This window comes from Molossus molossus, unplaced genomic scaffold (genome assembly GCF_014108415.1).
Source record: "Molossus molossus isolate mMolMol1 unplaced genomic scaffold, mMolMol1.p scaffold_m16_p_5, whole genome shotgun sequence".
NCBI lineage: Eukaryota > Metazoa > Chordata > Mammalia > Chiroptera > Molossidae > Molossus > Molossus molossus.
Genome location: NW_023425388.1, coordinates 11590688 through 11609396, shown reverse-complemented (window position 1 = coordinate 11609396; position 18709 = coordinate 11590688). Strand labels below are relative to the sequence as shown.

General features: G+C 50.4%; 1 protein-coding gene across 1 annotated transcript in view; it reads left to right on the top strand.

Moving 5' to 3' along the window:
* Positions 1-17699: 17699 nt before the first annotated feature.
* The window catches only part of ITGB2 (integrin subunit beta 2), a 30305-nt gene continuing 29295 nt past the window's right edge, over positions 17700-18709 (top strand). The window contains exon 1 of the mRNA XM_036242587.1: positions 17700-17806. The gene's annotated coding sequence lies outside the window, so the exon portion shown is untranslated. The remainder of the gene's footprint in view (positions 17807-18709) is intronic.

Sequence of the window (18709 nt, the reverse complement as noted above, 5' to 3'; positions counted from 1 at the left end):
GTGAGACACACAGGTGTGCTCAGGGATGAGGCAGGCAATGACTTTTGGCTCAAGCTAAGGGGTCCCCAGTGGAGGGAGGTTAAAAGTGCGCTTTCTCTGTAGACCTTCCCAGGGATCCCGGTGGGGAGCAGTGCAAGAAAAATTCCTCAGACGTTCCTCCAAAGTATCAACATGCCCCAACCCACCTTCTCCTGGGGAGGGCAGGGCAGGTGTTCCCACCTCTCACCCACCCCTCCCGGGGAAGCCTTGGATGGCAGGCCTTGCTCTGTATCCTCCCCACTCCTGCTCTCACCGTTCAGAGGTCAGGGTCCGTGAGCACCGTGTCTCCAGGAGGGATGGGGGAAGAATCCGATTCCTGCCTGTGACATGCAAAGAATCCAGTGCCGAAAAATGAAATTGTTCCCCCGGGTTCAAAGTTAAAAGGTAGCCCGGCTGGAGTGGCTCAATTGGTTGAGCATCATCCGTGTACAGAAAGGTTGCCCATTCAATTCCCTGTCAGAGCACATCCCTGTATTTTAGAGCATAAAGTTGGATCATTTCTTAGAAACCACGCCTGTCAATATCTGTCTTGAAATTGGTGTTTTACACTTAATGTAGTTACTGAAACGCTTGGATTTAGGTCTATCATTTAAATGTTTGTTTTCTGTCTGTCCCCTTTTTCATTTTTGTTTCCTCATCTTGCTTTCTTCTGGATTGTACTAGTATTTTTAATATTGCACTTTAATTGCTTATTTGACTTTTTTATTATATCTCTGTGAAAATTAATACTAAAGGAAACCTCAGCTAAAAGTGGAGTTGAGAGAGCCTGTAGGGAAAACTCTCATTCATTGTCAATTACTCCAAACAGGAAAATGCCTTATACTGTGCTACCCCTACTAATGCCTCTATATAAAGAACAGTTCCCATGGATACTGTCACTTACATGGGAGACTTATTTATACCTCCTTGCTACATCTTTATATGTGGAGGTTGGTAATGGCTTTAAGGCTTGAGTAACTCTTTGCCTTGACAGCTGGAGGATAAAAGTACTGTGTGCACATGCTCACTGCCTATTCTATTCTCTTTTCATAACAAAATAGAACCCTCCCATTGGCCTGTCCCATTAAACCTCTATAACTGCCGTAAACAAGAACCAGGAGGCATGTGAGATTGTAGGTTTGCCTCCACAGGGGGAGCTTTTTTCTATGGATAGCAGTAAGGGCCACTGAACAAATTATTGGAAATCTCTCACTAACATTAAGAGAGTTGGCTGATTTCATAGCCAAAGCAGTTTCAGCTCAGCAGTGATCATTGGCTCAATGATCATTTGACTCACTGGCCAAAATAGTTTTGGATAATCATCATCTAGCCCTGGATTATTCATTTGCTGAGCAAGGAGATGTCTGTGCAATAGTAAACACCTCCTGTTGCACATGGATAAATGCTTCTCAAGAAGCAGAAACCCAATTACATAAAATGAAGAGACAAGCATACTGGCTACAACTTTCACCTGATGATTCACTGTCTTTTGATCTGTTCAGCTGGTCGCCTTCAAGTCTGGGCTCCTGGTTAGGCTATTTACAGACTAAGTTTATATTGTTTTTGTTTTGCTCAGTATACTTGTTAAGATCTGTACCTGTTACTTGTTGAACTTAAGAAATGTCCGAGAGTTCTCACTACTACCTGATCTTGTTACCCAAATGTGGCCACAAGTGGTTCCCACGCCATGCCCTTTCCCTCAGACATGGGACACGACACTCAGGAAAGGCTCTTCCTGGCACCAAGGCACAAAGGCTACAAATGCTTTGGATCAGTGATGCTTTCGGAGAAAGATCTTGATCAAAAAGGGGACATATGGCCCAGCTGGTGTGGCTGAGTGAACTGAGTGTCATCCTATTGACTGAGAGGTCCCAGTTCAGGGCACATGCTGGGTTGTGGGCTCCATCCCCGGAGGGGCGAGGGCATGCAGGACACAGCCAGTGTTTCTCTCTTACATTGATGTTCCCTTCCCCTCTCTCTAAAAAATCAATAAAAACATATTTTAAAGGGGAGGAGGGTGAAATTTAATGAAGGAAACCTCAACTAGAATTGCAGCCTGGAAAAGACCTGCCTTGCAGATGTTCTCTATTTTACTTCCCCAGCCTGGGAAAGAAGATTTTCTCCTTGCCTGGCAATAGGCCCAGCCAATGAGAGATGTCAAAACTCAACCAATGAACAGCCACTACACTTCAACTCCTAGTTTCCTCCAATGAATACTTTATTTGTAACATCCCTTCCCAAGTTCCCCCTTTCCTCTATAAAAGAATGTCCCTCTCCTTTGTTTTCTGAACTTGCCTATGACTTTGCCATAGCATGCTTGTCCCAAATTGCAATTCTTTGCTGTTCCTGAACAAACCCATTTTTGCTGATAGAATATCTGACAGTTTTGTGTGTTTTTTAAATCCTCACCCGAGGATATTTTTACATTTATCCTGAGACAGAGTGGGAGGGGGAGAGAGAGAGAGAAACAGCGATGTGAGAGAGACTCATCGACTGGTTTCCACCGCACAACCTCTACGGGTAGGGACGAACCGCAACCAAGGCACGTGCCCTTAGTGGGAACCGAACCAGGGACTCTCTGGTCCGCGGGCCAAAGCTCTAACCACTGCGAAAAACCAGCCAGGGCCGACAGTTTTATTTTTAAGGTCAACAGTCTTTAATGTAGGTTTTTCAGTGGTTGCTGTAGAGATTACAGTATTTCTACTAAAGACTTCCCCATCTACGTAAAATAAATAATGTAGCCCTGGCTAATGTGTCTCAGTTGATTAGAGCATTGTCCCATGTACCGAAGGGTCACAGGTTCCATTCCCAGTCAGGGCCGATGCTCAGGGCCCTGGTCAGGACACATATGGGAGCAATCAATTGATGTTTCTCTCTCATACTAACATCTGTCTCTTTCTCTCTCTCTCCCTCTTCCTCCTTCTCTTTCTAGAATCAATGAAAACCATATCCTCCAGTGAAGATATAAATAAATAAATAAATATTGTACAATTTCAAGTGAAATGTAAAAACTGTGTAGGTTCCTTTACTGTCCCCTCTTTTTTTTTTTTGCTCTAGTTGTCACATATTGTTACATCTACATACACTGAAAATCCCACTAAGCAATGTTATAATTTTTGATATCAACAGATTTTAAAAGACCTTAGGCGAAGAAAGTCAATTATATTTACCCAGAAATTTTCCATTTCTGTTGCTCTTTCTTTGTCTCTAAGTTTCCAAGTTTTCTTCTGGTATAATTTCCCTTCTGAAATCTTAAGGTTTCTTTTAGATCTTGTCTATTGGGAACAACTTTTCTTTCTTTTTCTTTTATCCTCACCTGAGGACATTTTTGCATTTATCTTCAGATAGAGCGGGAAGGAGAGAGGGAGAAAAAGACAGGGAGAAACATCAACGTGAGACACATCAACTGGTTGCCACCCACATGACCCCAACCGGGGATGAACTGCAACCAAGTTACGTGCCCTTAGCGAGAACTGAATAGGGGACTCTGGTCCACGGGCTGACAGTCTAACCACTGAGCCAAACTGACCATGGTGGAAACAACTTTTCTTACTTTTTCTTCATTTGGAAATGTCTTTATTTCCCCTTCATTAGTGGGGAAGAATTTTTCTGGAATAGAATTCAGGTTACTGTCCTTTGCTTTGAGAACTATAAAAATATTGCCCCATTTTCTTCTTGCCTCTATGAATTCTGATGGAAAATTTTCAGTTATTTAAATGGTTGTCCTGCAACATGTAACATCATTTTTCTCTGGATGCTTTTAAGACTTTTTTATCTTTGGTTTTCAGCAGTTTCAGTATGATGTGTAAAGGTTTGATTTTCTTTAAGTTTTTCCTATTTATTTGTTTGTTTTTTTACCAAATATGGAAAGTTTTCTGTCATTATTTCTTCAAATATTTTTTTCTGTGCCAACCTTTTACTCCTCTCCTTCTGGGATTCCACTGACACAAATGTTAGACCTCTTTTGTTGTTATTGCACAGGTTCCCAGACTCCATTCCTTTTTGGTCAGCCATTTTTTTTCTTTTTGTCATTTATATTGGATAATTTCTATTGGTCTTCAAGTTCACATGCTATTTCTTCTGTCTTTTCCATTCTCCTATTAAGCCCATTCAGTGAATTTTTAATTTCTGTTATGTTTTTGTTTTTTTTTTAATATACCCATGGATTTTTAAAAAATAACTTCCATAACTCTGCTGAAAAATTTTACCTTTGCATTTGTTTAAAGAGTGTTTTCCTTACTTAATGTACCGTATTTATGATAGCCAGTTTACATGCTTTATGCAATACTTTTAACAGTTGGATTATTTCAGAGTTGGCATCTGTTGATTATTTCTTTTCTTACAAGTTCTTGAGATTTTTCTTTGTTGTTATTGTTGTTTAAGTACTTTTAGATTGTATTTTGAACATTTTGAATATTATTTAATGAGACCCTGGATCCTATAAAAATCTTCTCTGATGTTTTCCAAAAGGGACCGCTGGAGTCGTCTGAGATTAGATATGTGTGTTACTGCATAAAAATGAGGATGACATTCTGATGAAAGGTGGTAAAAACATATTTATATTTGCACTTATCAGGATATAAAGTTACATCCACTGATTACACTGTCCCCCAATCACGTGTGTAGAAAACATTAATAAACTTTCCTAGAGTCTTTCCATGGGAGCGTGCTCTGCAGGCTATGTCCTCCCTCCCCCACCCCGCTCTCAACACACTTAAAGGGCTCATGGCGACATTGATCCCTGACCCAGGGCTTGACTTTCTTGTCTCCTCCACCACCTGCTGGCCATGCATACAAGGCCTCTCTTGATCGCAGCCCCTGCTCCACATGTAAGCAGCGCTCAGAAGATGTGGGGCAGCCCGACTGGAGGAGGCTCTGAGAAGCCTGAAAACGGTGGAGCAGGCCCAGAAATGAACATCCTGTACCCCGTCTCCAGGGTCTACTCATGCTCTTGGGAAATGGGGTTAGGAGGCAAATGGAGAGTTAATTTTTTTTTCTTTTATTGATTTTTAGAGAGAGAGGGAGAGGGAAATAGAGACAGAAACATTGATGAGAGAGAACATCGATTGGCCGCCTCCTGCATGCCCCCCACTGGGGATCGGGCCCACAACCTGGGCATGTTTCCTGACTGGGAATCAAACCAGTGACCTCTTGGTGCATGGGTCAATGCTCAACCACTGAGCCACACCAGCCAGATGGTGCTACGCATTTTAGATCTTATTTCAGATTCTGTTTTTGCATACTGGATTTGCATTGGTTTACCATAAAATGAAAATTGTTGTAACTGTCTTGAGGTATCTGTGGATGAGCCCAAGTCTTTAAATATAACAACGGCTTACCCCCTTATCTTCATAGTCTTTAAAGCCACAATATCTACCACATGGCCAAAATGAGAAAACAGTACATATAGGGACCTCTTCAATTCTTCTTTTTAAATTTTGTCATTCATGCTGTTGATATAAATTGTACGGTTTGGCCTGATATCCGTCTTTTGGGTTAAACTGCTCAAACAGCCTGAGGCTGGCATGGTGCCTACAGTTTGTATTTTAGAGGGAGGCTGGTCCCTACCTTTCCTGTCTCTGCCAGAAGCAGGGCTTTGAGGAGGGGTGGCAAGGGTCACGCAGATGCTCAGAGTCCAGCACATCTGGCAGCCATCTGTGCACAGCTCAGCTTCCATGGAGCAAGGAGCTCAGATAGGATGGGGCCAAGGGGCTTTGTCCACAGCCCAGACCCTTCTACTCCTCCTGAAAGTCCAGAGCAACCTCCTATCTGCTTCTCCCAAGCATGCTAGAAGCCAACCCTGTCCCGCTGCCCCTAGGCACTTCTCTCCCGAGCACAGAGATGTCCCCTCAGCCAGATGCTGCCCCTCGGAGGGCTAGGGCCTCGCTGCAGCCAGGCTGAGGCTCTGCTCTGTCCAGTGTGGCACCAGACATGGTGAATTTATCTGCCAAGTGAATGTGACCACATCCCATCAGAACACCCAAAACATGCGTCAGTTCATAGGAGAGACCTCAAGTGTTCTTAAACCCCAGGTGACATGTTCTTCTGCCACTGTGTGATTAAGCCACTGTTAAGGCCCTTAAACCCAACATGTGACTTTGATCTGAGGGACACTCAGCCAGCCATGCGGCCCATGAGTATGTCAGCTCCCACACTCCAGGACAGGGGAGGAGGTGGGGGTCACTGTGAGCCTCCATGCCACCTGCTCGGGCCATCTGCACTCAGAGCTCTGCAAGAGTGAACTCACAGGGTCCCCTACAACCCTCCTTGCAGATGAAGAAGCTGACCACAGCAAGCCTCGGGCTGCCGTTGAAGACACAGTGGACAGGACATGACTCCACGCAGCATGCTGGCTCCTGACCACCCACCAAAACTGGAGAAAGAGTAACTGAAGCACATTCCACCAGGACAAACACACCAGCACTGCAGATGGTGCACCTGCCTGTGAGGAAACCCCAAAGTGCCACTAGGAGGCAGCACAGAAACATCTATGAGTCACACTGGCCCAAGGGCCACGGTGTACCCACCCCTGGTCCAGGGTCTCTATGTGTCACCTCAAGAACCCCAAAGTCAAGAAATAGCAACTCACTGGCTTCCTGAGGCAGAAAAGCTATGCCTTCCCAGGCCCCCAGAGGGCTTAGCAGAACGTTCTGTGACAGTCATTTATGGGGTCCACAGCCATGAGAGGTGAACAGAGACACCTAGAGCCATCCCAGGACACAGGGATGAGTGCCTCCCCTTGCCGGTGCCACACAGGAGCACCCCCAAGGTCTAGAGAGGAACCCAGACCCACAACTGGGCCCCGCCCACAGGCACACCAGAGAGCCGTGACCAGTGACTCAAAGGCAGCAGCATGAATGAACACAGGCCACGGTGGCTGCCCAGGGTATCATGGCTCACAACAGGGTGCAGGCCCCACTGGGCATGGCTATCACTGGGCCAGTGCCACCGCCCCTCTGAGCAAAGGGCCCCCCTTTCCTCCCATCAGAGGGTCTCTGGCTTGGCGATCAGTTTCTGCCTTTGCACCCTCAGGAGAATGAAGGGTAGGCCAGGCAGCCGCTCTGCAGAACCAGGGCCCAGGGGCCCAGCTGTCAGCAGGAGGGGTTTTGGGAGGGGAACTGGGAGGACAACACGCTCTCTGGACAGGTCGCTAGGGTACCACAAAGAAGGGACAACACTGAGAGTTCGGGCCCAGGCTGAGGCTCCGAGAGAGGGAGTCCCCGAGAGAGGGCTCCGGCCTCTGGTGCGGTACCCCTCAGGCTGGCTGGGCCTGGCAGGGGCGGTGCTCAGAGAGGGTCACCACACTCCACAGACCCTGCTTTCCGCCCTGCAGAGCCGCCTCTGCAAGCCACCTGACGCCCCTGCCTTCAGTGGGGGCGGAGGTCGAGGACAGTCATGGGAGCTTTTACCACTTCCCCTAAAGCAAGGGAGGGGTGGTGAGTGGATGGAGTTCCTCCTCCAAATCCCACCCACCCAGCTCCTGCCCTGGCCTCCTTTGGGTCTCCCTGCCCAGTCGCTCCACCCTGGGTCAGAATGGACACCCCCTTCTGCTTACAGCACCCCTATCTACCCAGAGGGGCCCCCAGGCCATGATATTCCTGGAAGGAACCCCTAGCCTTGACCTCCCCAGAGCACACCCTCCTTCCCCCTCCCTCGGCCACTCTTCCTTTCCCAGCTGTCCCCTGTACTGTCTGCCTCCACACCAGACCTCGGGGCCTTGGTGGGCCCCTGCTCCCAATGCATGGCTGGGCTGTGAAGGTGTTTGTTTCTTCTCTGACTCAATCTTTTGTCGACCAAGGGCACTCATGGACCAAGGAGGACGCACCCTCTACTGCTCTGCAGAGCTGGAGACAAAGTGGGTATATACTCAGGGATGCCAGAAGGTCTCAGCAACCAGGCTGCTTCTCCCAAACCCCAAGTCCCACCAGCCCATGCCGGGCACGGACCACACAGGAGCTGTAGGAAGATCTCTGCCCACTGGGGCCTGGGGGTCTGCGCTGCTGTGGAAGGATGGCTACCTAGACATGCAAAAAGCCCGCTGTCTGCCTGGTCTGGGGCCCTCCACCAGGACTTCCTGGAGCAGCGCCAGGTTTGGCTGTTGGGGTTCCCAAACTCCCAGGATGCCTGTCAGAGTGGACAATGACCTACAAACGATGGGGCTGCTTCTCCCAGTGTGACCAGTGACAGTCTGGGACCTGGAGTCCAGAACTCGCAGCACCCCAGCGTTGCCTGACCCTGGCCCGGTGCTGTAACCACAGTGTTCAGTGTTAGATGTCTCTTGCTGGGCTGGTCATGGGGGTTGGCCCCCAGCCTCTTGGGTGCAGCCCCCAGCCAGGTTAACCTGGCTCCAAATGAGCCTTCCTCTGCCCCAGGGACAAAGACACATCCTAGCAGCTTCTCTCCCCACCATTTCCTCTCCCCGCCCCCCTACTAGGCTGAGTCTGACCTCACTTGGGGAAGGGAGGCCCCATTTACAGCCCCCAGGGCGACGGCCAGCCTTGGAGGTGACTTGAGCAAAGTAGGAGCTTCTGGTCCTCATTCTCCCCATCTCTAGAGTGGAGATGTCATAGGGGTCTTCGAGGATCAACGGGAAGAACCGGGAGCACCTGCATGCAGCACCGCATGTAGATTCCAGCAACTCCGGAGTAATTACAGGCTAAGGCAGATAATTCACGGATGAGGTTTGGGGTGTCACGGAGCCAGGTGGAGGCTCAGTGCACTGGCCTCGGGGTGCCTGGTCAGGGGGAAGTCCTGAGTCTGCCCTAGCCCTTCCTGCCTGCTCCAGCCCCTGGGGGTATGGGGAAGGGGGGCGGCTTTCTCTCTCCAGCACCTCCCACCTTTTCGGGAACCCTCACTTGCTTCCCCAAGGAACTGGCTCTAGGACAGAGACACCTTGCTCCAGGGCGTGCCCTGAGACCTGCCTGAGCCTCAGTGTGCGGTGGGCTCCTTCCACCGGCTACGGGTTGGGAGAATGAGGCAGGAGCCAAGTCCTGCTGGCCTGTGCCAGGCCTGGTTCTGAAAGGGATGCCCAGTCCCCCCAGCTCGGAGCAGCTTCTCCCAGACACAGTGGGCAAGCAGGTGAGCAGCTGGGGACAGGGAGGGGATGGGGGGCGGGAATGCAGGTCGCCTCTGCCTCTTGGACTCCTTGGGCACTGGACACATGTGCTTCTAAGTCTCAGTGCCCGAAGGGGGCACCCAACCTGGGGGACATAGTGCGCTGGGCTGCTGGTCGCCACCTGCAGCCTTTGGCTTTGGTTTAGGGACACCTGGGGTTTAAAATGATCAGTTTGGGTCTCTACGAGACAGTCTGTCTGAGCATCTCCCTAACTGGACCAATGTCAGGGAATCATTGTCCCATTGGCGCCTGAGACAGCAAGCCTGTGCCCAACCTGTGTGCCTCTCAGAGGCGGGATGGCCAGTCCCCCTTGTCCAAGCCCAGGAACTCGACAGGAAGTCAGATGCAAATGATTCAGCTGAGGAATTCCTGCATTTAGAACCTCCTGGGGTAAAATACTGTGCTGGACTCAAAGTGGGTAGAGTCGTGGGATCAGTGGGATCGTGGGATGGCTGGGGTGATTGGGGGAAGTGGGTAGGGTAGGAGGAAGAGGTCTAGGGAGGAGGTTGCCCAAACCACAGTTTCAGCAAGTGAGGCCTTCCGCCCCACCAGGGTAAGGCAGAGTGGCCCTATGGCTGTCCCTTTGCTCTTGAGGAGAGACCCCTCCCACCCTCAGCTGCAGTCACGCCCCTCCCTCCAGCCAGCCCTTCCCCAGCTCCTCACAGGGTGGGCATGTGGGCTTGGGTCCCTTTGATTTGTGTCTGATTAATCTGATCGATTGATTGATGGCCTGGTTCCATGTGAGAGAGACACATTGATTGGTTGCCTCCCGCAGAACCCCGACTAGGGCTGGGGATCAAACCACAACTGAGGTACGTGCCCTTGACTGGAAATTGAACCCACAACCCTCTGGTCTGTGGGCTGATGCTCTAACCGCTGAGCCAAATCAGCCAGGGCTGATTAACTTGATTTATAGTGACATGCTTTTCTGATTATAAAACTAGTATGCGGCTATTGTAGACAATTTGGAAAATATAGGAAACTATTTTAAATGCTAAAACCCCTTTGATCCTGGGCTCAGAGATGGCAGCAGGGCACGTGGGTGGGCAGTGCATAGGGACTAGCCCCTTCCAGCACCTGCTTTCTCTCCTTGGGTCAGGCAGCCTGTTTAACTTGGAATTTTTGTTGTTGCTAAAGTGTGACAAGGATTAGGTCCTCCTGGTGACCATGCAGCCCACAGCCCACAGTCTCAGTTCTATCTGCCCAGCCTGGCCTCCCACCCATGGGTGACCTTTAGCGGGTCATTTCTCCATGGACGAGGGCACACCCAGATAAAGACAAATGCTCCTTCCGCTGCTTGGCCTCTGTCTCACCCCTGCTTAGCTAACATCAGGGTGAAATCCCCTCTCCTCTGCCGCTGCCCTGCTTGACTCACCGCCCTGCTGGGCTGGCCCCAGGCGCTTGGTCCTGACCTCCCCACTGCCACCCACCTTGCCCTGCTCTGCTGACAGCCCCACACACTTCATCTCTGTCCTCAAAGGCAGAACCTCACCCCCATGTTACAGATAGAAAAAGGCCTTCCGGTAGCTGCCCAAGGCCGGGGCCGCCTTCCCAGGGGCACCGTGGGTGTGCAGAACTTCAGTGCGGGCTTCTCGGAGCCCCGCCACAGGGCCCCCTGCTCCCATGCCCAGCTCCTCGGTGTGCCAGAAACAGCAGGGCCCCACGTTCCCACGCGGAGAGAGGTGCTATTTTCGCTTAAGAAAGAAAACCTGAGGGAGCCGAAAGATGGAAGAGAGCCCCCACCCCACCCACCCGCAGCAGCCTTCAGGGGCTTCCCGGGAAAGGAGGGCAGGATCGTCTGAACGGTCCCTTGAGCTGAGAGGCTGTTTCTGAACTGGGCCCCAGAACCTGAGGGGGGGAGGGGGACAGGTCGTCGGAGGTGGCACTTCCCCTGCGGGAGGGAAAGAGGCCAAGGCCCCGCACCAATGTCCACAGACGCTGGGACACCCACCCAGGGGTTCTGTGGGAACTGGGGGCTCAGATGAGGTGTTCAGTCCCCTCTGGGGGGAGGAGGTGTCCTGAAACTATCAGAAGAAGCCGAGAGAGAGGAGGTTTAAAAGAGAGGGCAGAGACCCTTGGGGTTCCCTTCAGTGTTCAGAGGTCTCTGTCCTGTTCCCGGCCTCTGTCCTCCTCCTCTTCCTCCCGGCCCACGTGCCTTCTATGCGCAGGCCCAGTGGGGCCTGGGAGTCAGGCTTCAGTCTGGACCGTGTCTTGGGCTGATGATCAGACCACCCCAGTGTTTGTTAAACAGACACCAGGGCAAACCTGGGATCTGGATCCAATGGGTTGGATGTGGACCAGTGGATCAGACCTGCATTTCTGACAAGGGCCCAGGCCCAGTATTTGCAGTTTCACGTGTGTGGCTCCCTGTCCCCTCACATGATCCTCACTCCCCAGAGAGTGACTGGTCTAGGGCAGGGTTCAATGATCTACCACCCAAATAAGGCTGGCCCTCCACCTTATTTGTAAATAAAGTTTTATTGGAACACAGCTCTGCCCATTCAATCACAGGGGTCTGTGGCTGCTCTGGTGCCACAGCAGCAGAGCTGAGTAATTGTGACAGGAGCCCTATGGCCAGGAAAACAAAAACATGTGCTATCTGCCCTTTCCAGAAGCAGTGTTCCCACCCTGCCCAGTGGAGTCATCAAGCTAACGTTTGCTGAGCCGTGTCTCTGTGCCGGCTGTACTGCTCATAACTCCTAACCTGGCACACGGTGACGTAGGCACAGTGATTGTCATTCCCACTGGCTGGTGAGGGGACTGAGTTCCAGGGGGCTGGGTGTCGCCACGCCCTTCCCCTCTGCACAACGGATGTGCCATGTGTGTGTAAAGTGTCACCCAGGAGCCAAAATAAGGAACAGCTCCTTACAATTTAGGGATACAGCAGGGATAAGTGAGGTCCTGGGGAGACAGCACTCGGGCTGGACCCTTCAGGAGGGGAAATGGGGGCCACAGGCCGGGTTTCAGAGTCCACTGTGGGGTGAGACACACAGGTGTGCTCAGGGATGAGGCAGGCAATGACTTTTGGCTCAAGCAAGGGGTCCCCAGTGGAGGGAGGTTAAAAGTGCGCTTTCTCTGTAGACCTTCCCAGGGATCCCGGTGGGGAGCAGTGCACGAAAAATTCCTCAGACGTTCCTCCAAAGTATCAACATGCCCCAACCCACCTTCTCCTGGGGAGGGCAGGGCAGGTGTTCCCACCTCTCCCCCCACCCCTCCCGGGGAAGCCTTGGATGGCAGGCCTTGCTCTGTATCCTCCCCACTCCTGCTCTCACCGTTCAGAGGTCAGGGTCCGTGAGCACCGTGTCTCCAGGAGGGATGGGGGAAGAATCCGATTCCTGCCTGTGACATGCAAAGAATCCAGTGCCGAAAAATGAAATTGTTCCCCCGGGTTCAAAAGTTAAAAGGTAGCCGGGCTGGAGTGGCTCAATTGGTTGAGCATCATCCGTGTACAGAAAGGTTGCCCATTCAATTCCCTGTCAGAGCACATCCCTGTATTTTAGAGCATAAAGTTGGATCATTTCTTAGAAACCACGCCTGTCAATATCTGTCTTGAAATTGGTGTTTTACACTTAATGTAGTTACTGAAACGCTTGGATTTAGGTCTATCGTTTAAATGTTTGTTTTCTGTCTGTCCCCTTTTTCATTTTTGTTTCCTCATCTTGCTTTCTTTTGGATTGTGCTAGTATTTTTAATATTGCACTTTAATTCCTTGTTTGACTTTTTTATTATATCTCTGTGAAAATTAATACTAAAGGAAACCGCCCTGGCCGGTTTGATCAGCGGTTGGAGCGTCGGCCTGCAGTCCAGAGAGACCCGGGTTCGGTTCCCGCTAAGGGCACGTACCTCGGTTGCAGTTTGTCCCCGGCCCCAGTTGGTCGTGCGGGTGGCAGCCACTCGATGTGTCCCTTCACGTCGATGTTTCTCTCTCTCTTCCTCTCTCTCCCTCCTGCTCTATCTGAACAAAAAAAAAATGGAAAAATGTCCTCGGGTGAGGATAAAAAAAAAAAAATACTAAAGGAAACCTCAGCTAAAAGTGGAGTTGGGAGGGCCTGCAGGGAAAACTCAGGCAGGCACTCACCCCCGGTCCTCAGTGGCACTGGCCAGCACTGGCGTGTGGACGAAAGAGGACCCCACGCTAGGCTGACAGGCTCAGGGGAGGCCTGCATGGCCGCCTTGCAAATGCAAGGACCTGAAGTAACCACAGAGGATGGTCTGAAGTTAACTTTTTAACTGAAAGCAGTTTAGGGCAGGTAGTCATGTCCCAGGCTGGCATCTTCCTTCACAAAGGTCAGTCTTTACCTTAACTGAGCCTGTCTATTGTCTCTTGCATCTATTATAACATATCTTTGGAATGTCAAGGTAATTTTCCTTTTTCAGGACCCCTCAAAACACAGGCACCGCGCTGTGGAGACCAAGTCCCCTCACTGTTATTGAGTTAATCGTTGACCGTTAACGATCCTATACCCACCTACGTAACAGATGTGCGTGTCTATCATTTTATTTTTCATCCAACCCCAGAGGTTTCCCCGTTTTGCTTTCTCCCACCTCCCTAATCTATCACCAATGGATTTCGTGTAACTCACATCTTCTCTTTTGACTGTAATGTATAAAATAAGGTGCAAAACTGCCTTCTCTGGAGCATTATCTCGATCCGCTGAGGTTTTGCTTCCTGGCAATTGTTGACAGTTTGGGCTCAAATAAACTTACAAAATTCTTTATAGGTTAGAATGTTTCTTACGTTGACAGGTGGCAGCCACGAACTGAGTGGGAAATGGCAGCTGGATGAGTCCTAGGATGGAGGGGAGTGACCTGAGCCTGCATTAGAGTTCGGTGGCCCCTCAGACACTGGGGCCCCACAGGTCCGTCTGGCCTTCGTGTGAAGGGAAGACATGATTCAAGGGTGTGAAGGCATTATGACTTTCCTGTTCTGGTAGATGAGGGTTAGCTCCTCACCCTCCACCCCCGCCCCTCCCTCTCCTCTCTGGAGAGCTTGATGGTTTGGCCTTTCACCCATGCTCATTGCTTTCCTTGTTTAACCGTGTAAATGCTGGACATCACTGAGCAAACTTTCTGGTTTTCCCCCAGAGTTAGTAATTGCTTAAATCTTTTTCTCCTTAATCGCTTTGAATTTAAAGCCAAGTCCTTTTTGCTGACAGATCTGTAATCCACTTTTCAGTGTGACTTGCCACATGGTCACATCTGTCAGTTAATCTCTGCATTCTTATGAGGGTTGGAGACCCCTTGCTCAGGCCAAAGGTCAGCCCCCCTCAGCCCACTCTCAACCTTCCTGGGTGCTCTGGCACCTTCATTTGGGTGAGTCAGGGAAGCAGAAATGCCACTTCTTCAGCTTCCTCCCAGGGAGGGAGGAAGCCAGAAAGAGGAAGGCTAAGGAGAAGTCTGCCCAGTGTGGGTGGTGACTGGGAAGGAGGTGGGGCTGAGGCATCCAGGCCCGTGTTCAGGGCAGGAGATGGCTAGAAATTCCCAGCCTCTGGCATCTCTTCTCTCCTTTCCAAGTCACCTGGCTGTCCCCTGGGTCTACATGGCCTGGATTGCACAGGGATCTTCATTGCCCTGGCTGGATTACTTACTGCTGTTTCTGTGGATCTGTGAGAAACAACTCTTTGGAGCTCTTACCACAGCCCACAGTGCTTCCTGCTCTGCACCCCCAACCCCAGGGAGTGTGCCTACCTCCCCATGCTCCTCTGACAGCTCCTCCCACCCTCTGCCTCCGCAAAGGGGCGAAGGGTGCAACAGCTGAATTAACACTGCAGGAGGAAGTTACTAGTAGGAAGAAATTAAAAATGAAATGAAAAGCAAAGATGGGAAAGTTTCAGAAAAAGACTAGGGTCCGGTTGCTGGGAGAATTTGCAAGCCAGCTGGGAGAGAAGGTGGCCCAGAGGCCAGAGTGAAGGTGTGAGGGGGAGGAGCCAAGAGCTGGAAAGGGCTGCAGCAGCCTCCCTGCACCTGAATGCCCTCCCACCACCCCATGAGACTGCTTCCTGCCTTCTGGGTGATGGGCAGCGGGGGGTTGGGCTGGACCCCGGTGCTCCTGGCTCACTCAGCCCACCACCACCACATCATGGGCTGCGGTGCCTTATCCTCTCCAGCTCTCACCCCAGCACTGCATCAGAGGCTGATGCCACTGCCTCCGCCCTCCGCTGCCAACTCCCATCACGGAAACTCTGTAATGTGAGCCTGGGTCCCCTTGCCTCACATTCTCCGTTATAAAAATACTTCTAATCTAGCCCTGGCCAGTTTGGCTCAGCAGTTGGAGTGTCGGTCTGTGGTCCAGAGAGTCCCGGGTTCAGTTCCCACTAGGGGCACTTGCCTCGGTTACAGTTTGTCCCCAGCCCTGGTTGGGTCATGTGGGAGGCAGCCACTCAATGTGTCACTTGCACATCTGTCTGAACAAAAAATGGAAAGATGTCCTCCAGTGAGAATAAAAAAAAACCTTCTAATCTTTAATTTTTTTTTAACCCTCGCATGAGGATGTTGTTCCATTTATCTTCAGAGAGAGTGGGATGGCGGTAGAAAGAGAGAGAAACATCAATGTGAGAGAGACACATCGACTGGTTGCCTCCCACATGACCCCGACCAGGGCCAGGGACCGAACCACAAATGAGGTATGTGCCCTTGACCAGAATTGAACCTGCAACACTTTGGTCCATGGGCCGACTCTCCTATTGCTGAGCCACACTGGCCAGGGCAATACTTCTACTCTTTAAACCATCACAAAGAAGCCCCATTCCTGAGCTTTCGGGCTGTGTGTTGTTGAGACGCAGCTAGGTGGGAAGTAGGACTGGGGTGCCTGAGCCTGTGTTCAGCAAGGAGGTGAAAACAGCCTGCCTCTCTCTGAGCTGCCCTCAGTTTTTTGCTCACCTGGCTGCCCCCACACACACTTGGATTACACTTCGGGAGACCCTTTCCATTCTGCCTTGTATCAGGGACATGCTTGTCTCCTGACTGGGGGCGGGGGGGTGATATTCTGGAGGGCTTGGGCTGTGTGGCCTCTGGGCATCCAGCTCATTGTTGGGCAAGTGCAGGGCATCCTCAATGATCCTGGGTGAAACACAGCCCATGTTCTAGAAGACCTAAGTAAAAGTGACAGCGAAGAGAATTCTTGGCTGATTTGGAGGACAAGGCTATTCCGGAATCCTGCCGCAAATCTCACCCATTCCTGGCTTCAAAATGCAAGTCTTGTCCCTGAAATCTCTCCCCAGCCTGTGATGCCCCTTTAACAGGTTACTTGAAAGACAGCATTTTTTACGCTTTCTTTTTCTTTTAATTGTGATAAAATACACATAAAACAAATTTAACCAGTTGACCACATTTATCATTCTTAAGGGCATATAGTTCAGTATTGTTAAGTGTATTCACGTTGCTGTGCAACCAATCTCTAGAACCTTTTCATTTTGCAAAACTGAAACTCTGCACTCATTAAACAACTTTACACTTCTTTTAAAATTTACTACAGAAAATTTCATACGTATAAAAGTAGAATAGTTTAATAAACCCAAATGTCCCCAAAATCTGCTTTAATAATGATCAACTCATGGCCTATCTTGTTTTATTTACACTCTTCCCCACTCTCACCCATCCCTCTCCACTAGATTATTTGGAAACAAAGAAAAAACATAATATCATATTATCTAAACTATTTCAACACGTAACTAAAGGATGGAGATGCTTTTATATAATCACAAAACATTCGATATACCTAAAAAACTAACAGTAATATATGTTATGCATGTGATGGGTTGATGCCTCTTAAATCTCTTAATCTATGGGATCTTCACCATGTCTCTCCCCCCCACCCCCACTCCCTTACCCTGTATAATTTCCTTGCTATTTTTGATGTTCTGTGACAGCCTCAGAATAAGCCTAGTTACAGGACCTTCTTTCTCTCTCCCTAAGACATGCAAAGACTCTTAATCTGGGTCTTCTTTCTGGAATCAAGCTCTTATCTTTTGTTGTCTGAGTATCTCCTCTTCTTTGTTCACTCTTCTTTCCCCTGGACTCCTGTTGGGCATCCATGGGACAGAAGGATGTACTTGCCTCTTCCCAGCTTCTTGTGTCCCTGAGCTGATCTCTCATCCTGTTCTCTGATTCGCTCTCCAGCCTTTGTCCTTCTGTTCTTTGGTTCATGTAAACTTTTTTATTTCCATAAACAAATGTTTGTCCCCAACACCCCTGTTTGCTTCTTTTCTGACAGGTGCACTGTCCTCTCTGGGTTCTCAGTCTGCAGGCCAAACCTCCTCTCCTGGGCACTCCCTCTACAGTTCTCTGTTCCCTGCAGGGCACAACCACCTCCTCTGCATGTGGTGAGTCCTTCAGTGCCACCATGGGGCCCTCTTCCCAGTACTTATACCTCCTTTTCACTACTCTGCTTCTCCCCATGACCTACATAATGAATGTCATGTCGCACCATCTGATATCCCCCCTTGGGAGCCTGTGGGCTGGAGTTTCATGGGCCACATGTGGTGCAATCACCCACGTATACTACTTCCTCCCTATTGCTGCCTTAGAACAGGAAGCATTGTGTCTTCACCATCAAAGTCTCAGCTGGACAGTTTCCTCCCAGACATTCCACAGAGCCAACCTGGTAAAGAGAGGGCAGAAGGCCCTGCCAGCCGAGCCGGACGCTCTTGCCACAGTCTCCAGAACATCAAGCGGGTGAGTGAACAGGGCTTATGTGTCCAGGCTGGTCTTTCTAATTAGGAACAGTTTGGCCTGTGGCTCTTCCTTGGAGAGTGGCTGTTGCTGTTCCCAAGGGAAGCAGCTCCAGCTGGCCCAGCCCTGGTGGTCTTGGTCCCTGATGCCAGCCCTGAGATCAGCCTCTCCTGGCCTCCTTTTACTGAGATCCAAAGCGGGGCAGTGCTGTGCCCACTGCAGGCGGAGCTAAGCAGACACATGGCAAGATCTGTGACTGAAGAAGACAGGACCCAGCCTGGTAGGAGGAAGGGCACACACCCCAGTCCTCGGCATCTGGATCTAGAGTCTTCCAGCAGCCACAGACACCTTCTGAGCCCCCGAAATGAGGACTGTGAGGCTGGCAGAGGCAGAAGGAGGCTTGCGGCAGGCAATACCCCCCCCCCCCAGCTGCTGAGTATGACACTGGGCTATGTGGGAGGGTAGTGGGGCCTCACCAGCCGTATCTTCCTCTTCCTGCCTGAGTCAATCCCCCTCTTCTCTTCATGCCTCCAGAGCTGCCTGGGTGGGTCTGTTCCCAGCAGAGTCTGTGTACGTGTCTGAGTGTGAGTGTGTGTGCTTGGTGTGTGTGTATATGAGGAGCTTGTGAATGATGTGCGTGTGTGTGAGAAAGTGTAGGTACATGTGAAGGTATGTGTTAGTGTGTGTGGTGTGAATGGAGGTGTAAGTGTGTATGTCTAAATGTGGATGTATGGGGGCGGTGTGGGGACATGTGAGTGTGAGGTGTGTGTGTGTACATAGCACATTTTCTTGGTGGTGTGTCTGTCACTTCTCTTGTATTCTCGAAGGGTCACAAGCCCAGGCCTGAGGATGTGTAAGTGCTGAGTGACAGTGAGTTTTAGGAAGACAGGCATCATGTATGTGAGC